This window comes from Ornithorhynchus anatinus, chromosome X3 (genome assembly GCF_004115215.2).
Source record: "Ornithorhynchus anatinus isolate Pmale09 chromosome X3, mOrnAna1.pri.v4, whole genome shotgun sequence".
NCBI lineage: Eukaryota > Metazoa > Chordata > Mammalia > Monotremata > Ornithorhynchidae > Ornithorhynchus > Ornithorhynchus anatinus.
Window position 1 is genome coordinate 24,647,910 of NC_041751.1, and position 25,044 is coordinate 24,672,953.

The 25,044-nt window shown below is 42.8% G+C and overlaps 1 protein-coding gene and 1 non-coding gene across 2 annotated transcripts in view; both read left to right on the top strand.

Moving 5' to 3' along the window:
• Positions 1-25,044, top strand: part of SNX30 (sorting nexin family member 30) — a 118,655-nt gene that overhangs the window by 22,360 nt on the left and 71,251 nt on the right. The window lies entirely within an intron of this gene.
• Positions 9,899-10,031, top strand: LOC114807701. Its single transcript, XR_003755776.1, has one exon. It is a non-coding gene; the product is annotated as a small nucleolar RNA SNORA7 (small nucleolar RNA).

Genomic DNA, 25,044 nt, shown 5'->3' on the forward strand with positions numbered 1-25,044 from the left:
TGCTCAAGTCTTCCCTCTGGCCTGGAACTCCCTCCCGCTTCATATACAATCAAAATGATCACTCTCTTCACCTTCAAAGACTTACTAAAAGCACATCTTCTCCAAGAATCTTTCTCTGACATCCTCATTTTCTCTTCTCCCTCTCCCTTCTGTGCCTCCTATGCACTTGGATCTGTACCTTTTAAGCACTTGACATCCCCTCTCCCCGCCCCCCAAACCTTTAGCCCCACAGCACTTAAGTAATAATAATCATGGTATTTGTTGAGCACTTACTATGTGTTGAGCACTGTTGTAAGCACTGGGATAGATACAGGATAATCAGGTCAGACACAGTCCCTGTCCCACATGGGGCTCACAGCCCAAGTGAGGGGAAGAACAGGTGTTTAGTCCCCATATAATAGTTGAGGAAGCTGAGTCAGAGAAGTTAAGTGACTTGCCTAACCACTTGTCTGCTGTATAATCTTGGGCAAGTCATTTTACTTCTCTGTGTCTGTTACCTCATCTATAAAATGGGGATTGAGACTGTGAGCCCCATGTGAGACAGGGACTATGTCCAACCCTATTTCCTTGTATTCACCCCAGTGCTTAGTACAGTGCCTGGCACATAGTAAGTGCCTAAGAAATACCATTATTATTTTTATTATTATTAAGGTCACACAATGGGCAGGTGGCAGAGATGGGATTAGAAGTCAGGTTCTCTGACTCCCAGACCCATGCTCTTTCCACTATACCATGCCGCTCTCCCTACATACCCATAATTAAACATCTTTGTCTCCCTTGACACTAAGGTCTTTTTTTATGGTATTGTTAAGTATTTACTATGTGTCAGTCACTGTACTAAACACTGGGGTCGATACAAGCTAATCAGGTTGAACACAGTCCATGTCCCATAGGGCTCACAGTTGTAATCCCCATTTTACAGATGAAGCCTCTGAGGCACAGAGAAGTTAAGTGACTTACCCAAGGTGTCACAGACAGATAGTGGAGCTGGAATTAGAACCCAGGTCCTCTGACTCCCAAGCCCGTGCTCTTTCCACTAGGCCATGCTGCTCATGGGTAGGGAATTTCTACCAATTCTCTTGTATTCTCCCAAGTGCTTAGTAAAATGCTCTGCACACAAGAAGTGCTCAGTAAATACCATTGATTATTTAGTGTCTTATATTTACAGTCATATTCTTCCTTTCTTCAAACATCTGTGGCAAAGAGGAAAAAGTGAATCCAAGAACGTGATCTTCAGGGTGTTCCCAGTGGTCTATTTTTAGGCATTACCTTAATGAGATCTAAATGCTGTATTTGAAGGGATATAAAGTCTGTAGTAAAAAGTGTATTGCTTGGAGGATTCTCATGACTTGTCATGAGTTGTGTGGTCCTGCATTCTTTTGTAACACTCAGAACAAGGAAGTGTAACATGAGCTCAGGAACCCTCTGCTTTATTTAGTTAGTAATGCAGAAAAGTTTCACCATTTCATGCTAATAAATTGAAAAAAATGATCTCTCTTGAATAATCATATTAGACTCATCTAATTTTTTTTTTAAGTGCCTGGGCACTGATTCAGGGAATTAGGTTTTGGGTTCATGGGGTTTTTGTGCTTTTTTTTTTTTCTTTTTCTTTCTCTCCCTCTCCCCCCAGGACTTAAGCTGTTTCTTAAATCTATATTTGATAGAGGTTCTCTCTGGGTATTAACTACTCAAGCAGTGTGGCCTAGTGGAAAGAAAATGGGCCTGTGAGTCAGAAGATCTGGGTTCTAATCCCTGCTCCTCTGCATGCCTGCTGTGACCTTGGGCAAGTCGCTTAACTTCTCCGTGCCTCAGTTACCTCATCTGTAAAAAGGGGATTCAATGCCTGTTCTCCCTCCCATTTAAACTGTGAGCCCTTTGTGATGCAGGGACTGTGACTGACTTGGTAATCTTGTATCTTCTCCAGTGCTCAGTGCTTGATTCATAGTAAGCACTTAACAAATACCACAATTATCATTAATGTTCTGGTCTCTACACCACAAACCTGATGCTTTCAAATGATTTTTTTACTTTTATCTGTACCCATTACTTATTTGCCCACAGCACTTATGTACATATCCCTACACTCTCCCATTTACCCTTTGAGTAATTTACTTTAATGTCCATCTCCCCCTCTAGACTGTAAGCTCCTTGTGGGCAAGGAAGATGTCTATCAACTCCATTGTATTTTGTTCCAAGCACCTAGGACAGTGCTCAGCATACAGCTTGTGCTCAAGTACCATTGATGTGAATTAAAATAATCAGTCGATCAGTGGTATTGAGCATTTACAATTTATGGGCAGAGCACTTTTCTAAGAGTACAGTACAACAGAACTAGCAGAAACATTCCCTCCCCATAATGAGCTTACAGTCTATAGGGGGAGATGGACATTAATATGAATAGGTAAGTAATTTATACTTTAAAGATATGTATGTAAGTGCTGTGGGGTTGGGGGTGTGGTGAATAGCAAATGTCCAAAGGTCACAGATCCAAATGCATTTTCCCGGGGAAAAGAGGGAGATGTGAGGGAGATGTGACCGGGAAAAGAGGGAGATGTGACCGTTAAGGCAGCATATTCTTTATTTGAGGGTCTTTTTAGCTGGGATTGGAAGGCTTTGAACTTGTGTGGATTCTGAAGCAGTAAATAGCCTAAATGTCCATATTGTGATTATACTGATTCGCATCAATGCACTTCTTTATCCTTGGATAGGTTTTGGTACCTTCTGTAATGCCTCTTTGAGGAATTAGATAATAAAATTTACAGCCTTCTCTGATTATGGGTCCTTTTACTTAAATCCAGCCAGGTTACTAGGCAATGAAAGAGTGTCCTGCAGTGAAGAGGAAGTAAGACGTTTTACTCCAGTTGCTAAAGCGGGGAGTTTACGATGAACAAATGGAAGTGAGTGTTTAGGGGTCTGTTTGCAGTGTGTTCTAATACAGTCATCCATCTGAAGGCAGTCTCAGGGTTATAAAGCCTCCACTATCTTTGACTTTTTTTTTTTGTTGTTGCACTATATTGTACACACTACTTTGGGTGCAGTTAACAGGTGGCCAGTTGTCGAGCCCTGATTTACACAGTTTGGCGATTTGCCAGTGACCCCAGGTGATTAGCCCTTCTACGAGTCTTCCACTTGTGAGAGGTCCATAGGTCGTGACATACGTCGGACAGCATTAGCTTGTCTGAGAGGCCTGCTTTTTGGTGGCAAGGCAGACCTCCTTTGGACAGTTGCCAGATTAGGAAAAGGAGGTGGATTTGTGGGTGACCATGGAGCCAGTGGTAATCTTTATCTTCCAGAGAACTGATAGGGTAGGTTTAGTAGGTACATAGTAAGCGCTTAACAAATACCATAATTATTATTATCAACTCTGGTTCTACTGTGTTTTGTTCCATTTTTTGATTTCTCTGGTTTTGCAGAAGTATATAAAAAGAAACCTTGCTAATAGGCTACATTTACTCAAACAGCTGTACAAGTAATATTTATTGTATCCTCTCAGAGCTACATGTGGTATTACAATGTAACTTAGACTTTCACTTTCTACACGTTTGCATAGATACTGTCCCCTGCTAGACTTGCATATTGCATTAACATCCTGTATCTTGCACTATATACAGAATGCATTAATTCAGCAGTATCCATGAACTTGGCTTGCCTCCTGGGGAGCTCACGTGAATTTGCTGCTGACCTGAAGCTGCAATTGCTACAGATCTTCGTCTTGTCAGAAATGAGTGGGTTTCATATATCGATAACTGTGGATTCGGACATTTCCAGCGTTATATATGACCAAAGTTTTCCCACTAGCTTTGGTTGGCTCACTGACTCAAAATAGGACTGCGGCTCCAACAGTGCATTTGTTTGGACTTAGATTTTCCCCAAATTGGCATCAGTCTCTCTGATCTGTCCCCAGGTGGTTCTACACACCCGTTTGCTCATCTGCTCTCACGTAGAGTTGGCCAAAAAAAAGTCTGGTTTGATGAGACTGAGGAGTCTGTTTTCCCACTTTTAGCCACAGTCCTACAGATGGTACTTTCCTCAGTCCACCCTTTGGCTTGCACTACTGCATAGGTAGCTCCTTTGCTAGATGATATTTTCACATGGACTAAACATTTGAACAGATTCTACATTTGCTCAGTCTGCATCGACCCTATGCATTCTGACTCAACAGACTCCACAGTGACAGGATCACACAGCACCTCGGGCCATGGGGTCAGAAATGCCCAATCACTTGACCAGTCAGATTTGACTTGCTGTCCCAAACTTGAATTGACTTAAAAGTACGGATCTGTGCTCCTGCTCGGTGGACTTGAATCTTGGTGCTTAATTTGTGGTCACATATATATTGAATGAAGGAAACCGCTGCAGTCACTTGAATTTGCACAGTCGTTAGGTTAAGGCAGTAGCAGAGCTTCACAGCTGTAATTATCGCAGGGCTTGCCTGCACTCAGTGTCTGTTGTACCTGTGTCTGTCGCGTCAACACTGTGCTTTCAAAGTGATTTGGTTCAGTGCCAATTTTATTCACCATATTTGCTTACCAGTTCAGAGGCCTGGCTCTTATGGGTACTGCTTATTCTTACAGCCCTTGGGGCTGTAGGCCCCCCTGACAAAGAGGTTCCCTTTGCGGATGCTAAAACTTTCCGTTATCCTATCCCAAAGTACCTCCTCTAGGTCTGTGACTGCCGGCCACTCATAAACTTTGTCTACCATCCCCTTCCTCCAACTCCCCATCCCCCAGTGCCTGGTGAACTGCATAGGAGCATAACCATTGCTATGCTCAGCAACCCATTAAGGGTCAGAGTACTTGTCTCCCTACTAGGAGCTGGCCTTTGGTAGGACGGATGAAGCTAGAGAGGGAACATGATTGACTGACTTTTACCAAATCGTGAAGAATTTGGATAAGGGCAAGTAGGTCAAATGTGAAATTGTTGTTGTTTACCAAATTCTCCAGTTACAGGACTGGTTGGGACTTAGAGATGCTAGGTTCAAAACCAAGAGGAAACATTTTCCCATGGCAGGTGGTAAGCATGGAGTTCATTACCACAGGTTGTCATGCAGGCTCTGAACTGGATTGGTCTGATCCAGTAATGCTATCGCTTCTGTTGTCTAATACCTCCTCTGTGAGGTCCAGCTGATGGAATGGATGCCAATACCCTTCGTTTCCTCATTCAAGTGGTCTCTTCAGGGGATACGAAGCAGCGTGGTCTAATGGAAAGTGTACAGGTATGGGAGTCAGAGCACCAGCATTCTATTCCTGGCTCCGCCACTTGAGTGCTGTGTGACCCTGGGCAAGTCACTTAACTTCTATGTGCCTCAGTTCTCTCAGCTGTAAAATGGGAATTAGGACTGTGAGCCCTATGTGGGACAGGGACTATGTCCAACCTGACTATTTTGAATCTACCCCAGCGGTTAGTACATCGCCTGACACAATAGTAGCACTTAATAAATATCATTTATTTAGAGCTCGGCCTGCCCTTGTCCAGGCACAGTCACATTAAGCACAGCATATTGCACTCAGCTGGCTATCTCAGGCAAAGTTGGCAGCAGAATTGATACTGAACAAACCATGATAGCTTCCCCATGGGAAATTTTTGCTTCGGCTCACAAACTCAGCATTCTTTTAGCCAGGTTTGAACTTAATCAGCACTTAGCTTGCTATCCACCCTGGGCAAGGGAGGAAGCATTTTCCTACAGTTGGCTGGTTGGCTGTGTGGCTGAACCATTTTTGCCTCTGCCATATTCCTAGGGCCCGGAGTGACCTAACGCTTCTAGCGTCACAACCTTCTTGAGGAGAGCAGTCTCCTAGACGAGTCTGGCCTCACTTGGCAAACAGCACAAACCAAGTCCCTTAGAACAAGATAGCAGATCTTTGTTTAACAATGTGGGTACCCCCTGAATGACATCCCCCAAATTTATCCACCAGGGACTCGGCTTCCAGGTGCAAGATTTGGTTGGTCTAGCAGTAGCACGTCTCTTATTCTGTGACCTTGTTCCTCTCCAACCACAGACCCATGATTCATGAACTGCCCTTGACTCCACGCTTGAAGGAGCACGGTTACTCCGCTGAAATGGTCCTCGGGGTGTAGCATGCCAGATCATCGTGACTAATGCAACTTTCCTTGGGTCCAATGGAGAATAGGCCATTTTTCTCAGTGGTGGTCCCTCAGTACTTAATTTTCTTAGTTTAATTGTCCGTAGACATCATTCCCAGCCAGTATCTTGCTGGAAAAAACTTCCTGTGAGTCCAGAAAGGCCAAGACTAAAAAAAAAATAAAAAAAATCCCAAAATAGGCTGATCAGGAAGTCTTATCATTATACATGATGTAGTCTGCAGTTTCAAAAAACTTGTTCTCTGTTTTCTCCTTTGTTTCCCCATTCAAGCAACTGTGGTCAAGAAATTTTCTCAGCCACCCAGAAAAAACTTTTCACAGAGGGGCAATTATCATAACCAAATGGCAGTACGTGTGTGTGTGTGGGGGGGGGAGGTATTTAAGTAGTTACAGTGCACCAGGCACTGTACTAAGTTATGAGGTAGATATAAACTAATCAGGTAGGACACAGTTCATGTCTCACATGGAACTCCCAATATTAAGCCCCATTTTACAGATGAGGTAAATGAAGTGCACAGAAGTGAAATGACTTGCCCAAGATCACACAGCGGACAGGTGGCAGAGCTGGGATTAGAACCCAGGTCCTCTGACTCCCAGGCCCATGCTCTTTCCAGTAGGCTAAGTTGCTTCCCTGACATAAATTCCCTCCTAGAGGGTCCAATTTAAGCAGCAGAATTTAGAAGAAACTATTGGTGTGGTCGAGGAAAGTATGAGGCAAGCTCACCAGCTGCCTTCACTTCTGATTCTGCTGCCTGTAGTTGAAATGATTAATAATGGTCCTGGCAATTCTCATCTTGTGAGGGGCTCCATATTGAGTCAGATTGAGTTCAGGCAATCACCCAACCCTCCAGTTGTGCTAATTTGGTCATTTTAGGCTGGGGGATTTTCTTTCTCTCTCTCTCTCACGTGAGGATGCTCCAGTGGGTTACTGAAACTGACAAATCCTAGTATCTTACTGGGACAACCTAACATGAACAATGTTTGGCAGGTACTAATAACTGTGGTATTTAAGCACTTCCTATGTGTCAGACCCTCTAAGAGCTAGGATGAATACAAGTAAATCGAGTTGAATACAGTTGCTGTCCCATCTGGGGCTTGCAGTCTCCATCCCCATTTTACAGATGAGGGAACTGAGGCCCAGTGAAGTGACTTGCTCAAGGTCACACATCAGACAAGTGGCGGAGCCAAGATTAGAACCCATGACTTTCTGAAGGTATGGCAGTACGTCCTGGAGGTGACCCACTTCTGGCTGAACTGGGATCACTTCTGATTTGGCTCATATGCTTAGGTTGAGGGCCTGTACCAGGCTGGACCCAGGTACGGGCCAGGCCTGAATTTGGTCAATTTCCAGACCTCCAATCCATGTCATTAAGCCTACTGTGCCTGCTTTCCTGTTCTAACCCAGAACTGAAAAACCTTTGGAGAGACAGTGAAAGATGTGAAGGCTTGCTTACTGTAAATCTCAAAGCATCCTCTGATAAATACTTGTCTATAAAAACACCTTCCAAAATGAGTCCTGTGAGTCCTTTAAGATGTCTTGGATCATGATCCCAAACCACAGACCTGCAATTACTATCCATGTGACTTTTAGTGGAGCTGGTCTTCCAAGGTTATTGATAGAGGGGTTCATGGTATACTCGGTTATTCCAGAATGCACATTTTCACTATGTGTTTTGGCTGGAATCTTAGGGAGCTAGGGAACATTTAGCTGACAATGCTAGTCTGTTTAGATACAGAGCTCCAGTGTCAGAAACACTCGAGTCTTTCTTAATGCAGAGTTTTGCAAGAACACAACCCCCACATTATAGAACTGGCTATACCTCCAGACATTTCCCAAATTCTTGGAATTTTAACAAAGAAGTTTAATGCCCAGGAAGAAAAAAAGCAGATCACTAAACCTGATTCAAATGCCCCTAAACCCCTAGATATCCAGGTTTTATTTTAACATACAAACTATATGAGCAAGGTAAAATTATAATTATGTGCATTTAAAAGTCAGCTTGTGAGACTGGACATCCAACAAGGCTATCAGGATGTGTCCCAGCAGGCAGAGAGAGAGAGTGTCAACCAGGAGTCCTGGTTGATTTTCAATTTTCTCCTATCTTTTCGTTAAACTCTCAATCCCACATGATCTGGGGATATGTTAAGCTCTGGCTCCTGAAGAAAGTTCCCAAACAGCAGGTGCTGCAAGAATAAATGTCATACTTTTTCTTTAGTACTGCCTTCAGTAGGAGCCTGAATCTTCTTCTAAACTCGGCTCTTCCAACATTTTTGCAGTTGTTGAGAAGCAGCACGGGTTTGGGAGTATGAGAACCTCGGTTGTAATCCTGGCTCCACACTTGTCTGCTATGTGACCTTGGGCAAGTGACAACTTCTCTGTGCCTGTTTCCTCATCTGCACAATAGAGATTCAGTACCTATTTTTCCCTCCTACTTAGACCGTGAGCTGCATGTGGGACCTGATTATCTTGTCTACCCCAGGGCTTAGTACAATGCTTGGCACATAGTAAGGGTTTAACATATACAATTATTATATCTTGACTCCATCTGGAGTGTGCTTTAAAGGCTGTATTCAGATTTTTCTGTAAGGTAGTGTGGTCTTTTTAGGGTTCATTTAATTAATTAGTCTCTGTGATTAATCAGTTGTCATGTCTGTCTTCTGAAGTGTAATTGCGAATTGATGTTTTATCTAGTCACTTGCCAGATTTCTCTTATCTTCAAAGCCTAATTTGCAAGAACACACCTTCCTGGGGATCGGTGTGGTCTTGTGGCAAGGGCATGGGTCTGGACATCAGAAGACCTTGGTTCTGATCTAATTCTAGCTCTGCCATTGTCGCGATATGTCATTGGGCAACTCACTTGATGTCTTTCTGCTTCTGTTTCTTCATCTGTTAGAGGGGATAATAATAACTGCCTTTCCTTGCCTCACAGTGAGGTTGAGGTGATACAATGAACAGATACAAAAAATGTTGGGGAAAAAAAGTACAATCAATGGTATTTATTATTAATAATATTGGTATTTAAACGCTTACTATGTGCCAAACACTGGGGTAGATATAAGGTTATTAGGTTGGATGCAGTCTGTGTCATACATGGGGCTCACAGTCTTAATCCCCATTTTACAGATGGGGTAATTGAAGCCCAGAGAAGTGAAGTGACTTGCCCAAGGTCACAGCAGACACGTGGCGGACCCAGGATTAGAACCCAGGTCCTCCTGACTCCCAGGCCTGTGCTCTATCCACTATGCCACTAAGCATTATTGAGTGCTTACTACATGCAGAGCACTGTACCAAGCTCTCAGGAGAGTACAAGAGAATTAGAGACATTCCCTGCCAGTAATGAGTTGCAGTCTAGAGGGGAGTTTAGTCCACAGTCTATGCAAATTCAAAGTATTAAGGCAAATTTATAAATCTATAACATCCTCACCAGCATTTGACCAGGCACAAATCCCTGTATTAGGTGCTTGGTGAAGATACAATAAAAGGTGAAGGTATAGTCCCTGTCCCCTGAGCAGTCGACCAATCTGGGATTTATTGGGCTGCTATGGAGAAAGGAAGTCTTAAAATGCATATATAGGTGTGATTATAAAATAGGAGCAGTTGGGAATCTGTGCCTTTTAACCTTATTAGCTAGACTATTAACTCCTAGAAAGCAAAAAGTTTATCTCCGTACCTAATTCTCAGTGCTTAGTCAATGTAAGTCATTTAAAATACCAAGGGCCACATCCAAGTGTATTTTCATATGGGGATTGTCTTTTGCAACTGGACATAAAAACAGCATGATGCCTAGACATTGTTCCCCTCTCAGGGTCTCATCTGGAGAGTTTCCAGTACTCTACCAGTCTCGGCTACGGGAGGGAGAGTCAAGCAGAGGCATTTCCATTCCTAGCTTGGGCAGTGGCTAGCGAGCAGAAGGCAATCTGCTACAAGTCAAAACTCATCTATGCTGGGCAGTAGCGGCACAGGAGAGAGTCGAGGGCAGAGACTCAAGTTTACTGCACGGAAGGAGGCAATGGTAAACCACTGCTGTATTTTTACCAAGAAAACTCTATGGATTCACTACCAGAACGATTGCAGATGGAGAGCAGGGCATTTTGGGAGAGATGTCTGGTGTTGCTATGGGTCGGAAACGACTCCACGGGATAAGACAAGACAAGCCATTGTTAGCCTGCGTTTTACTGCCTTAATATTTATTTTGAAAAGGTAATAAAATGGAACAGCTTAAGAGTGAAAGAGGAGTGGATCAAGTAATTTGCGTATTTTAGAGCTGAATTCATTTAGACAGAGAGAAGGGACTATTTCAAACTATGCCAAAGCTGGCAGACCAACTGTGAACTTTGGAGGACAAGCTGAAAATTCCAGCCAAATAACTAGACTAGCATTTAATGCTATTTAGCATGGTCTTAAAGCCCTACAGAATACTACAGAATGATTGCTGGACTATTTTTGGCATTTCTTGTTCTCTCTCTGGAGATAAAAATTAGGCATTGCTGCCACATGACCTTCTCTTATGCTTTCTCCTTCCCTCACCCTTAAAAGAGACCCCATTAAGAGCAGGAGAAACATATGGAAATGTGAGAGAAGAAACCACCCACCTCGTATTTGTCTTCTTCATTTCTAGACCCCTTCCACTTATCCTGGCTATCATGCCCCACTTGAATTCCCTTACCTAACCTCCCCGCTCTTGTTGTACAGATCTATACCCTCGATAATAATCATAATAATTATGGTATTTAAGTGCTTACTATGTGTTGAGCACTGTTCTAAGCACTGAGCTAGATACAAAGGTAATCAGTTCGGACACAAGTCTCTGGCAGGAGAGCAGTCAGTCAATAGTATTTGAGTGCTTACTTTGTTCAGAGCACTGCGCTAAGCCCTGGACCACCTCCACAGTCTGCTTCCTTCACTCCATGCACGAGCCTCAGAATGCTGCTGGCGGGAATCCAGATATGGGGCTGACCTCGTCCACCATCTTTTTAAGTTCATCCTTGCCTGCTTTAGCTCTGCTCTCCCCTGCCTGGCAGCATTATTTCTCCAATTATCCTTATTGACTCCCATGCCCATTGCCCTCACCAGTTGTTTCAGATGTTTAACGCCCTCCCCCATCTCTTGCCCCTAATGACCTGACCACATACTTGAGAAAATTGAAACCCTCAGGTGTGATCTCAGTGCTTAGTGCAGTGCCTGTACATTCCTGGCCAAAATCCTCAAATGTTATTTATACCTATGTCCAACCTCTGCTGTCCAGTCTCTGCTCCCTTGATTTCACTGAGATGATTCTCTCCAGAGTCACTAGTGACCTCCCCTTTAACAAATCTCGGATTCTACTCCATCCTAATCCTTTTTATTGATTGATTCAACCTCTCAAATGTGTTTGACACCATAGACCACTTCCTGATCCTGGACATCTTATCTAGCCTTGGTTTTGCTGACATGTTCTCTATTGGGTTTTTGATCAAACACATTTATTGATTGTTCACTGTGGGCAGAACATTTTACTAAGCGCTTGGGAGGGTACAGTATAAACAGAGTTGGTAGACAAGTTCCCAGCCTACAGTGATACCAAAGGGAGTGGGGGAAGAGAAAAGGAGGGCTTAGTCGGGGAAGGTGTCTTGGAGGAAATGTGCCTTCCTTGAGGTAGGGAGAGTGATCATCTGTCAGATGTGAAGAGGGAGGGCATTCTAGGCCAGAGAAAGGATGTGGGTGAGCAGTTGGTGGTGAGATAGACGAGATCGAGGTACAGTGAGAAGTTTGGCACTAGAGGAGTGAAGTATGCAGACTGGGGGTAGCAGGAGATCAGTGAGGTAGGAGGGGGCAAGATGATTGAATGCTTTAAAGCTGATGGGAAGGCATTTCTATTTGATGTGGAGATGGATGGGCAACCAATGGAGGTTCTTGATGAGTGGGGAAATTTGGACTGAATGTTTTCATAAAAAGATGATGCAGGCAGCAGAGTGAAATATGGCCGGAGTGGATGGAGAGAGCTTTTCCTCTGTCTCCCATCACATATCTCCAGGCTTTTCTCAATCCACACTCGTATGCTTGGGAAGTTCATCTACCCCCATGATGTCAGCTACTGCCTTAATGTGGTTGACTCCAGAATCTACGCCCCCCCCCCCCCCAGCCTTTGCATTTCCTACTACCTTCAGGACACTTACACATAGCTGGCCTGCTGGTAAGTTTAACATTTCCAAAACAGAAACAAAACTCCCCATCTTCCTTCCCAAATCCTCTCCTCCACTTAAATTTCCCATCATAATTGATCATACCACCATCCTCCTAGCCTCTTAAACCTGAACATTGTCTTGGACCTCTTCCTCTCTTTCAGCCCCTAATTTCAGTGCATCACCAAATCCTTTCAGTTCTTCCCTAAATTTCCAGGTTCTGCCCCTTCCTTTCCATATGACTAGCCACTATACTGTTCCAGGCACTCATCATATCAATCAATTGTATTTTTTGAGTACTTACTGTGTGCAGAGCACTGTACCAAGCGCTTGGGAGAGTACAGTATAATAAAGTTGGTAGACATGTTCCCTGCCCACAACGAGCTTACAGTTTTAGCCACTCCATTAGCCTCCTCCCTGGTTTCCCTGTCTCCAGTCTTTCCGTTTGCCAGTCTGCTGCCCATATTAGTTTTCTAAAACTTCAGTATGTACTCATGTGTCCACTCCTCAAAAATCTCCAGTGGTTTCCCATTTTTCTCTGCTGGAAGCAGAAACTCAGCGTGGTGAAGCATTGAGAGGCAGTGTGGTGTAGTGGATAGAGCACAGGCCTGAGAGAAGATCAGGGGTTCTAATCCTGGATCTGGCACTTGTCTGCTGTGTGACCTTGAACAAGTCACTTAACTTCTCTGTGCCTCAGTTACCTCACCTGTATAAAATGGGGTTTAAGATTGTGAGTCCTATGTGGATAGGGACCATTTCCACCCTGATTTTGCTTGTATCCATCCCAGTACTTAGTACAGGGTCTGACACAGAGTAAGTGCTTAAATACCGTAATTGTTGTTATTATCATTAATAAACTCCTGGCCATTGGCTTTAAGGCATTCACTCAGTATTTACAATTGATTAAACAAGGATACTCTAGACTATACATTTGTTAGGGATAGGGAACGTATCTGTTAATGCTGTTGCATTGTACTCTCCCAAGTCCTTAGTACAGCGCTCTGCACATAGTAAGTGCTCAATAAGTAACATTGGTGTTATGATTATGTACAATGCTAGTAACTCATTTACAGTGGAAAGAATTGAAGGTAGAATCGGGAATAAATGGATCTTATTCAAACCCAGTTGCCCTTAAAAGGAACAGTTAATTATTGCAGTGTATATTAAGTGCAAAACATACTGCACGCTTGGAAAATGGCTATTGGGGTTCCTCAGGAAAGAAACCTAGAGAAAGGTGATTGGAAAAGGACGAAGTACAGTTAAAACTAACTTCCCTCAAAAACAAGGGTGGAGTAACACTCTCCCTTTCCTGTCTGCTCTTCCTCTTTTTTTCCTCTCAGCTTTGTTTGGCTTTAACACCCCTGAGATGAGGCTTGTGAACTTTTTCCCTTCAAGAGGTCAAAATTGCTTCAAGATTTGAGTAGGGGTAACCACTGAATCAAGGTGCGTGATGTTACACTAACATAATCAGACTTCAGTGAGGTGTAGATAATTTTTCTTCTTAGCTGAAACAGAGATCTTTGGACTAGCTAGTTGCAGGGGGATAGATCTTTTATAAACTGTCCAAATTATTAATAATCTCCCAGTCTGTTTAAAGCAGAATTATTACAATGCTTATGCTGAAATTATTCCCATAAACTCAAATCATCAATCCAAGATTTTTATTACACTTATTTCATTTTTGAGTTGTAATGAAAGTTTTGAAACTAATCCACATACTTTTTGGTGGAAGAATTTTTTATCTAAATCCCTGCTGCAGTTTTATCTCTGATCCCTGAGTGTTGAGAAATAGCTCTTCTTGGGAACCAAGTTTTCTCTGAAAGCCAGCCCTTTCCATTTGCAGATGGCTGACAACGAGCCATACTCTGCCTCCAAATGAAGCCTGACACCCCCTTCCTGGGCTTGCTTTTCTCACTGAGTCAAGGAGTGAACTGCCCTTTGGCTTGAGACTGTAGCTGTTGCTTCTAGGGCTTGGTGCCAGTAAAGGGCCTTGACTCTCAAACCTCATTATCAGAACCAGGCCTCCCCACATCCAGTCGCTGCTAATGGGCTTGGTCGGTATCTGATAGTTTATGAGCTGAACACGAGTCAGTTGTGCAGTGTGGTTTTGAAGAAAGTTAGCAAACTGGGTTGAACAGAAATCTAATTTGTGAAAACTGTTAGGAAATTCTCCCATTACATGAGCTACTGTAGGGTATTTAACCAATTCTGGATTTCATATACAAGATTAACATTGAGTAGTGGGAATATTAAGTTATTTTTTTAAGAAAGATTCCTGTAACTTTATCTCTTCAGTTCTTCTTCTTTGCATTTCCATATGTGACTCAAGCACTGGCTGTCTTTCTCTGTGTAGCTTTGAGCACCGAGACCAGCTTAATTTAATTGTTGGTGAGCCCGACGTGGGATAGGAACTATGTCCAAAGCTGATTATCTTGTATCGACCGCAGTCCTTAGTACAGTACTTGGCACATAGTAAGTGCTTAACGAATGTTATGATTGTGTTGAGACCTAACTTCAGAGCTATTTTCTCTATCCAGAGACGACAACCTCCTTGGAGTGACTAAAAGGCAACAAAAGAAAAACTGCACCTGCAGCATTGTGGCTGCCTGTGGCTTTGGGGTACTTTGAAATTGTTCTAGAGGTTAAGGGTAAGCACAGGGTAGTGCTGGGAAACCCAATTTTCCCAATTTCTGGGAAAGAAGGCTACATTGGGTTGAGGCATTTGCTTCCAGGTCAGGGTTTCACTCCACTGGGAGACTTCTCAGGGTTCTCCAGGGCTTCCAAAGGACTCAAAAAGCTTCTGGGGGATATTCATAACTGGAAAAAGATGAAAGGCACGTGTTTCGAACAGGGAGGGTGAGTAGTAGAGGGGAAATGGAAAGTGGGCCCAGTGGATTTTGTAATTTGAGTGTTTCCCCTCTTTTCCTTCCCCCACTTTGCTGCTCCATGCTTCATTCATACGATTGCTAATTGGTTGCATGAGGCCTGGTTTGTGAAAGCATCGCAAAATTCAGGAAAAGGATTTCTAGAATCAAACTGCTAGTCAGAAATAGGCCCCAAGTGCTCAAGTAGCCTATAAATGCATACATTTGATACCCATAATCTTCCCAAAATGTGAATGGCTTGGTCAGCTTTAGGAATGTAGGAGCAATGATGTCTATCTCTCCCTGTCTGCCAAGCAGCAAAACCATTCTAGTGATAGTCCTCTATTTATTTAGAAAAGTGAGGTTGTAAGAAGGTGACTAGGTTAGTGTCTGAAATTTGACAGCAGATGGATTCCACCAGTCATTTCCCCTTGTGCTGCGGTGGAGGGAAAATTCTTACTGATGGGGTGGGAGGAGGAAAGGATGTGAACAATCCCTGTCCCTCCTCCATTTGCTATGGTTCAGGGAACTGTGCCAGAGAATGATATAATGGCCAAGTTGAAAATGATAGTTACTACAAAAATTTAACTCAAAATATTTATACATAAAGAACCTCCCAAAATACGAATCTCATTAAGGGCTCAATTATTTTTTTAAAATCATTTTGTTCCTCGTCCTCCCTCGGCTATTTAGATAAAAGAATGGTAGTGGTTGAGAGAACTACTATGGAAGCAATGTGGCCTAATGGAAAGAGCATGGGACTGGGAGTCAGAAGACCTGAGTTCTAATCTAGTCCCCATCCTGCATGAGGCTCACAGTCTTAAGTAGAAGGGAGAACTGGAAAACCAAGGCATAGAGAAGTTAAGTGACTTGCCCAAGATCACACAACAAGCATTTGACAGACCTGGGACTAGAACCCATGTCCTCTGATTTCCAGGCCCCTTGCTCTTGGGAGTCAGAGGATGTGCATTCTAATCCCAGATCTGCCACTTGTCTGCTGTGGGACCTTGGGCAAGCCACTTAATTTCTCTGTACCTCAGTTACCTTATCTGTAAAATGAGGATTAAGACTGTGAGTCCCATGTGGAACAACTTGATTACCTTGTATGGACCCCAGGGCTTAGAATAGTGCTTAACACATAGTAAGCGCTTAACAAAGACATTATTATTATTATTTTCCACTAGGCTATGCTGCTCCCTTGCTACTGCAAAGCTTTGGGGCCATCCAGGTAGCAGCAGCTGGAGCATGACAGGGATAGAGTAGGAGAGTGGGACAAATTATGGGTGGGGGGGAGAAGTGGGTTCAAACTTTTGAGGGGAGAAAGGTTCATGGGGAGCCATAATAAGGACAGAAGTTTAAAGAAGGGTGGAAGCAATAGGTGGAGAATAAAGGAAAAAAAATGTATTTGTCCCTGCTGAATAACCCTATCCCTGACACTTTTTAAAAAAAAATAGAATTTAAGCACTTACTATGTGCCATTGTACTAAGCACTGGGGTAGATATAAGGTAACTATATTATAAATATATTACAACTAACATTTGCTCCTTACATTATTCAGTTATGGTTGCTTAGCAACCAAGCAATTGTGAGCCCTTTGAAGACAGTCCCTATATAAATATTACTGACTTATATTTGTGTTTATAAAGTAGCTTCAGAATGATTCATTTTCATGAAATGGAAAGAGCTATGCATGTTTATGTACTTAAATAAAAAATTTCCTTTCTTGCAATTCATTCATATGGCCTTTCCATCTGTGTTTAAAGCAGCTTCTTCCTCCTTTAGACTATAAGCTTGCTGTGGGCAGGGACCATGTCTACCAAACCTGTTATACTCTCCCAAGTACTTAGTATAGTGCTCTGCACACAAGTGCTCAGTAAATATGATTTGATTTTCAGTTCTTAATTCCTCTCAATGTCCTACATTCCACAAATGGAAATTAATGGCAAAACTGTAGCTCCTGGCACCTATTCAAAGCAAGAAGAAGCATGGCCTAGTGGATAAAGCATGGGACTGGGAGTCAGAAGGATGTGGGTTCTAATCCTGGCTCTGCCATTTGTCTGCTGTGTGACCTTGGGCTAGTCACTTAACTCTCTGAGCCTCAGTTACCTCTTCTGTAAAATGGGGTTTAAGATTGTGAGCCCTATGTGGGACAGGGACTATTTACAACCTGATGAGCTTGTATCCGCCCCAGTGCCTAGTACAGTGGCTGAATGAATGAATGAAGTACTTATTTCCCAAAAAGAGGCTTTTTAAATGGTATTATGGTATGAAGAGACCTTATGTTTGAGGACTATTCTTCAGATTAGGGTAGTGTTTGGGTTGATTAGTGCTTACTAAAACATAGTAAAGATTATTTGAGCAAGAACGGGGTTTGAGTGAGATTTGTAACTGCTTGGTCTTGGCGGGTGTGTGTTTTGAAATCTGAAACATGGACATCTGAAAACTACAATTTAGTGCAATAAAGCTCTTCAAATGGTTGTTTTTATTTAAAAGGTTTTTACTTGGGCTTTTTGTGGGAGGGAAGAGAAGAGAAAGGCTTTTGTCTAAATACAATTGAAAGATTTTTCCTTTTTTCTCAAAGTAATACTATACTTCTTATTTCCTTCAACCCTTTGCCACTCAAGTGGTGACTCAACTATGGGAATTGTTTCTCGTATTTACAGTATCTGCATGCTGTCTTAAGCCATGGCAACAAGTACATAAATCATAACAACTGCTAGATAATCTAGGAGAATTGAACTCTGTGTGATAAGGGTTGTTGGGTTTTTTTTTTCCAAGAAATCAGGATGCCGAAGCTTGAATTTAGGGAATTTCTTATAGCAGCATGTTTGCCCATTTATTTGATTTTGAGATATTACCTTTGGAATATGAGGTTTTTATACTTATTTGTATACCATAATTACTTCCCACATTAGATTATAGGCTCTTCAAGGGCAAGGGCCACTAGACATATTTAATGTCCAGTGACATCTGCATGCAACAGAAAGATCACTGTTGATGCTGGCAGCTACAGATAACAAGTCCCCCTCGTCTGACGTTGTCACAACCAAGACCACTATACTATTTTCATAAACCTTACAGGAGTATTTGACATCATTAGCCTGGGTTTTAATCCTGGCCTTTTTCCATTTGCCTGCTGTGTGACCTAGAGCAAGTCACTTAACTTCTCAGGGGCCCAATTTCCTCATTTGCAAGATGGGGTTTCAATTCCTACTCTCCCTCCCACTTACTGTGAACCCCATGTGGGACAGGGACTGTGTCCAATATGATGATCTCATATCTCCCCCAGCTCTTAGTACAGTGCTTGGTACATAGTAAGCACTTAAACACCATCACTGTTATTATTATTATCAGCGCTTAGAACAGTGCCAATGCTTAGAAGAGTGCTTGGCACGTAGTAAGCGATTAACAAATACCATTATTATTATCAGGAGGCCATCATTCTGCCAACTGCTAGGCAAACTGGAGAAGCAGCATGGCCTAGTGGATAGAGCACGGGCTTGGGATTCAGAAGGACCTGGGTTCTAATCCTGACTCTGCCACTTATCTGCTGTATGTCCTTGCCCAAGTCGCTTCACTTCTCTGTGCCTCAATTACTTCATCTGTAAAATGGGGATTGAGACCTTGAGCCCCACATGGGACAGGGACTGTGTACAACTCTATTTGCTTGTATCCATCCCAACACCTGGCACATAGTAAACTCATAACAAATACCGTCATCATCATCATCATTATTATTGTTATTCCAGCATCTGGCACATGGTAAGTGCTTAAATGCCATTAAAAATAAAAAAGGCTTGACTACCCTGAGAATCTCATCAAGATTTTTAGGCTACTTCATTCATTCAATCGTATTTATTGAGTGCTTACTGTGTGCAGAGCACTGTACTAAGCACTTGGAAAGTATAGTTCAGCAATAGAGACAATCCCGGCCCACACTGGGCTTACAGTCTAGAAGACAATGATGGTGTGGTAGGCGGAATCAGAGTTGAAAATGTCCTGTCTGTCCCTTTTTCCCCATCACTGTCAGAGGGAAACAGAACAGTATGGCTAGTCTACTACTGTTCAAACCTATTCTCTGCTTGAGGATGCCACAAGGGATCTGAAAGCCGGAGTCAGAACTAACTTCTGATCCACCAGGAAATTCTTCCAGCTCCGCAGCCTGCAATTATCAACCGAAGTCTGAGACAGTAGTTTAGGCACTAATATGTTGACAGCTATGCTCTTTGGACACACAAGAAAGCATACACATAATTGTGAACCACTTTGCAGAGTTGGCACAGTATTATGGATTGACAATTTCTGGAAAAAAAAATCTGAGGTTAAAAGCACCAATTTATAGCCAGGGAACCATACACATAATCCAGGGTTTTCATTGGCAGCACAAGGCTTTATGCTGCTATTGCATTCTGTTTACTTGAGTAGTATCTAGCAACACACATCTAGACAGAAAGTAAACATAAATAAGGCAAGCCTGGTTGTTTTGGTTTTTTTTTTGTTGTTTTTTTGTGTTTGAAATGGACAGGCAGAATTGGCAACATAATTTCAAGCCTGGTACCAACCTAGATCTCTTAAAGCCCAGGCTTGGGAGTCAGAGGTCATGGGTTTGAATCCCACTCTGCCACTTGTCAGCTGTGTGACTGTGGGCAAGTCACTTAACTTCTCTGTGCCTCAGTTACCTCTTCTGTAAAATGGGGATTAAGTGTGAGTCTTACGTGGGACAACCTGATTACCCTGTATCTACCCCAGCGCTTAGAACAGTCCTCTGCACATAGAAAGCACTTAACAAATACCGACATTATTATTATTATTATATCATCTGTGAAGATGATTGAAAAATACTTCCTAAACCTCGTACTTCAAGGATCCCTGAGTAAGGCTTCCTGTAGTCTGGAAGTCCTGAGAACTCTTAAAATAAAGATCATAGGCTTTGCCAAGGAGTGTGCTGATTTGTGGAACCTTGCAGTTGGGCTTTGTCATCCTTTTTATAGAATTTTCTCTGTTAATGGGAGGCCTAACCAGACAAAAGGTGAATTTGTCTTTTTAAGAGTTGGCTTACTGACGTGAAGGTTAGAGTGAATGGGTTCAAAAACATGTCCTATACCCTTTAAATGAAATTATAGATTTAATACAACATTGAGCCAGTTTTACTGTTAGCTACTGCCTGGCCTTTATCTGGTAAGAAAAGACCGGTGAGCTTAATTAGAAAAGTATATCCCTGGGGCGGTGTGTAGTTTGACATTTAACTTTTCAGCACATAAAATGGTAATGACTTTAGAGAGAGGTTAAAGAAAAAAACATTTTAAGCTTCTATTACAGTATTACCCAGAGGGGTTGGCATTCATTTTTTTTGTTGTTGTTGTAGCTGAGTGTCTTCAAGAGTTCAGGGATGCCTGTCTTCATTTAACTCATCTCTTTCTTTTTTTTATTTTTTACCAAAAAATTCTCTCTGGAGTGATTGCCCTATTATTCCTGTTCTACCTATCCTTTTTGTTGTCAAGTCCTGGCTTCACCGATAAGGAAATCCTGTCACCAATTAGCCTGGCTCCTGACTTTCTGCATAGAATGAATGCACATATTTGCACACTGTAAACAATGTTATGGCCAGTGAGGAGAGGAGAAAAGGGATTTAGAGCTTAAAGACATCAATTAAAAAAAATACCCCAAACCAAAATTAATGTTTCTGTGTCTACTGCAGTGTTACATTTTACAACCCACAATATTGACTTAGACAAACATTGATAAGAGAATTAAAATGCACTGTATGTCCCATGTGGGACAGGGACTGTTTCCAAACTAATTACCTTTTTCTACTGCAGCGCTTAGAACAGTGTCTGGCACATAGTTAACAAATACCATTAAAAAATTGGTGAGGTAAAATAAGAGAGGAGAAGGTGATTGAGTGCTTTAAAGCCAGTGGTAAGGAGCTTTTGTTTGATGTGGTATTCGTTGTTGTCCATGGTATTTGTTAAGATATTTAAGATTAAGATTTTACTGTGTTTATAAGGAGAACTGACTGTACAGGCTTTAAGGAGAGAAAAACTTTTTTTTCTGCTAAGTAGGTGGCTAATTTAACATTTTCCCAAGGAGCCCTTGGGAAAAGGAATTTGGATTTTCAGAGAAGGTTTGGGACTCACCTCTTTTTTTTGTCTCCAAATTGTTCTCCTTTTCAGTCAGGTCTTTGCGTAAGATTTTCATAGGCTGCCTTTTGATATCAGACAACTCTCTCTCCCTCTTCAGAGCCTGATTGAAGGCACATCTCCAAGAGGCCTTCCCTGACTAAGCCTCCCTTTCTTCTTCTCCCTCTCCCTTTTGTCACCCCGACTTGCTCCTTTCATTCATTCCCCCTCCCATCCCCACAGCACCTATGTACATATTTCTAATTTAATATCCATCTCCCCTTCTAGACTGTAAACTCATTGTGGGCAGGGAATGTGTTCATTGTTGTATTCGCCCAAGTGCTCTGCATACAGTAAGCACTCAATAAATGATTGAATGAATGAATCAGGTGGCAGAATTAGGAATTGAGAGCTTCTGGTTCTCCCTGAATCTTCATGGTTCAGCTCAATGGCCCTTCATTGGCTGTTGAAACCAATGGATTAGGATTAAGGAAAAGAAAAAGTCTGCAGTGGTCTCACCTACTAAATTCCTTTTTGGGCCCTGGCCCAGCACAGTGTACCCTTGGGGCCAGGCAGTTGAAAGATACGTCAGGTTAGGGTTGGGGCTCTCTCTCTCTTGCCTCTTATTTTGGCTCCTCTTGAAGAAGTGAGAAGCACTCAACTGAGTTTCTCCTACTGCTACCAGGTCCTTGTGGGCAGGGAACGTGTACTCTCCCAAGCTGTTAGTACAGTGGGCTACACACAGTAAGTGCTCAATAAAGATGATTGATTGCTCAGTGGTTGCTTTCCTCTCACTTCCTTCCCTGCCCTTGGATGCACTCCTCCTGGTAACCATGGAGCAGGCAGATGTTAGCACCACTAACTCTGATTCAAGCAATTAAGAATAGTGCTCTAATCAGGTCTTCATCAGACTTTCAAATGCCCAAGCGATTGGAAAGTGAGCTCTGAATCTCTCTAGTTCTCCTTCTCCTCTCTTCAAAGAACTGAAGTGGGCTGCTTAGGAAATGCAAATTGTGAGTGTTGGGGGGGAGTCGGGCGAGGGGGAAGGATGCATTTGATTTTTATTGTCCAATTTTATTCGAGTTTTTATAATCAAGAAGTTGACTGCGCATGATGTACTTTCAAAACCTCGGCCAGTTCTAAGGTTGGGAATGGGGGAAAAGATGAATAATTACATTCTCATCTAGCCTTTCCAAAAGCACAACTTGGATCTCCTGATTCCTTGGTTGCCCCTTCTGTGTCGGTGAAACTTACCCTAGAGAATAGAATAGGAAAGAAAAAATGTACGAATCAATGCTGAGTGTTGGTTGGAACATGGAACAATGTTGGAACATGGAACATTGGAACATGGAACAATGGGCACTCAAAGGAAGTGCTTGATATAAAAGCCTGTAAACTTTATCTCGTGTCATAAATGGTAATGTTACATAAGCGGGAACAACATCCCTTATCCCTTAAAACTAAGGACACGCATACAATTAATGTTAGTCAACACTACGTATATGAGCCTTGTTGCCCAAACATGCCCATGTCTCCCCTGTCTCCCCATCCTAAAAAAAAACCCTCCCTTGACCCCACAGTGCCCTCCAGTTATCACCCCATCTCCCTCCTACCATTCCACTCCAAATTCCGTGAGCAAATTGTCTACACCTCTTGTCTCAAATTCCTCTCTTCCAATTCTCTCCTTAACCCCCTCCATTCTATTGCCTTCACTCCACAGAAACTGCCCTTTCAAGAGTCACAAACGATCTTCTTGCCAATCCAATGGCCCCTACTCCATCCTAATCCTCCTCGACCTCTCAACTGCCTTCAACACTGTCACCACCCCCTTCTCCTGGAAACATTATCCAACTTCAGCTTCATTGACGCTGTCCTATTCTGGTTCTTATTGTCACTCTCTTTCACAGGCTCCACCCCTGCCTCTCACCCCCTAACTGTGAGTGTTCCTCAAGGTTCAGTTCTGGGTCCCCTTCTGTGCTCCATCTACATCCATTCCCTTGGAGAACTCATTCGCTCACATGGCTTTAACTATCACCTCTATATGGATGATTCCCAAATCTAAATCTCTAGCCCAGATCTCTCTCCCCCTCTCCATTCTCACATTTCCTCCTGCCTTCAAGACATCTCTACTTGGATGCCCTGCTGTCACTTCAAACTTAAGGAGTTCTGTTTTAGACATGTTATCTTCCCACCCAAACCCCGTCCTTCCCCTGACTTTCCCTTCACGTAGACAGCACCACCATCCTTCCTAATAATAATGTTGGTATTTGTTAAGCACTTACTATGTGCAGAGCACTGTTCTAAGCGCTGGGGTAGACACAGGGGAATCAGGTTGTCCCACGTGGGGCTCACACTCTTAATCCCCATTTTACAGATGAGGGAACTGAGGCACAGAGAAGTTAAGTGACTTGCCCACAGTCACACAGCTGACAAGTGGCAGAGCTGGGATTCGAACTCATGAGCCCTGACTCCAAAGCCCGTGCTCTTTCCACTGCGCCACGCTGCTTCTCTGTCTCCCAAGCTCATAACCTTGGCATTATCCTTGACTCCTCTCTCTTTCAACCCACATATTCAATCTATCACTAGTCCTGTCGGTTCAAGCTCCACAACCTCGCTAAAATCTTTCTTCTCTATCCAACCTGCTACCACATTAATCCAAACACTTATCCTATCCTGCCTTGATTACTATATCAGCTTCCTTTCTTACCTCCCTGCCTCTCCTCTCCCCACTCCAGTCCATGCTTTACTCTGCTGCCTAGATCATTTTTCCACAAAAACACTCAATCCATGTTTCCCCACTCCTCAGTAACCTCCAGTGGTTGCCCATCCATCTCTACATCAAAGAGATACTCCTCACCATCAGCTTTAAAGCATTTAATCACCTTGCCTCCTGCCTCACCTCACTACTCTCCTACTACAGCCCAGCCTGCACACTTCATTCTTCTAATGCCAACCTTTTCACTGTACCCCCATCTCATCTCTCTCCTGCCACTGACCTCTTGGCTACATCCCACCTCTGGCCTGGAACTCCCCCTTCATATTCATTCATTCATTCAATTGTATTTATTGAGCACTTACTCTGTGCAGAGCACTGTACTATCCTACAGACAATTCCTCTCCCCACCTTTAAAGTCTTATTGAAGGCATATCTCCTCTGAGCCTTCCCTGACTAAGCCCTTTCTTCCTTTTCTTCCATTCCTTTTATTCATTCCTCCTCCCAGCCCCACAACACTTAGGTACATATCTATAGTTTATTTACATTGACTGTCTTCCCCTCTAGACTGTAAGCTTGTTGAGGGCAAGGACTGTGTCTGTTATATTCGTATTCTCCCAAGCACTAATACAATGTTCTGCACACAGTAAGTGCTCAGTAAATACAGTTGATTAGCATATCTCACAGAAGCAGTGTGGCCTAGTGGAAAGAGCATAAGCCGGGGAGTCAGAGGACCTGGCTTCTAATCTCATCTCCACCACTTGTCTACTTTGTGACCGTGGACAAGTCACTTAATTTCTCTTTGTCTCAGTTCCCTCATCTGAAAAATGGGGATTCAGTACCTGTTCTCTCTTAGACTTTGTAATCATCTGGGACCTGATTATCTTGTATCTAGTGCTTAGTACAGTGCTTGACACAGTAAGTGCTTAATAAATACAATTAGTTTTTTTCCTTGAAGGTTTCTGGAATGAGGAACTGGCCTCTGTTATCAGCCATGCTGTGCCTGGTAGACACTCAATTACTGTTGGGAAATATTGCAGCAGCAGAGTTAGGCATTTTCTTATAGTAATGAGGACTTTGTGC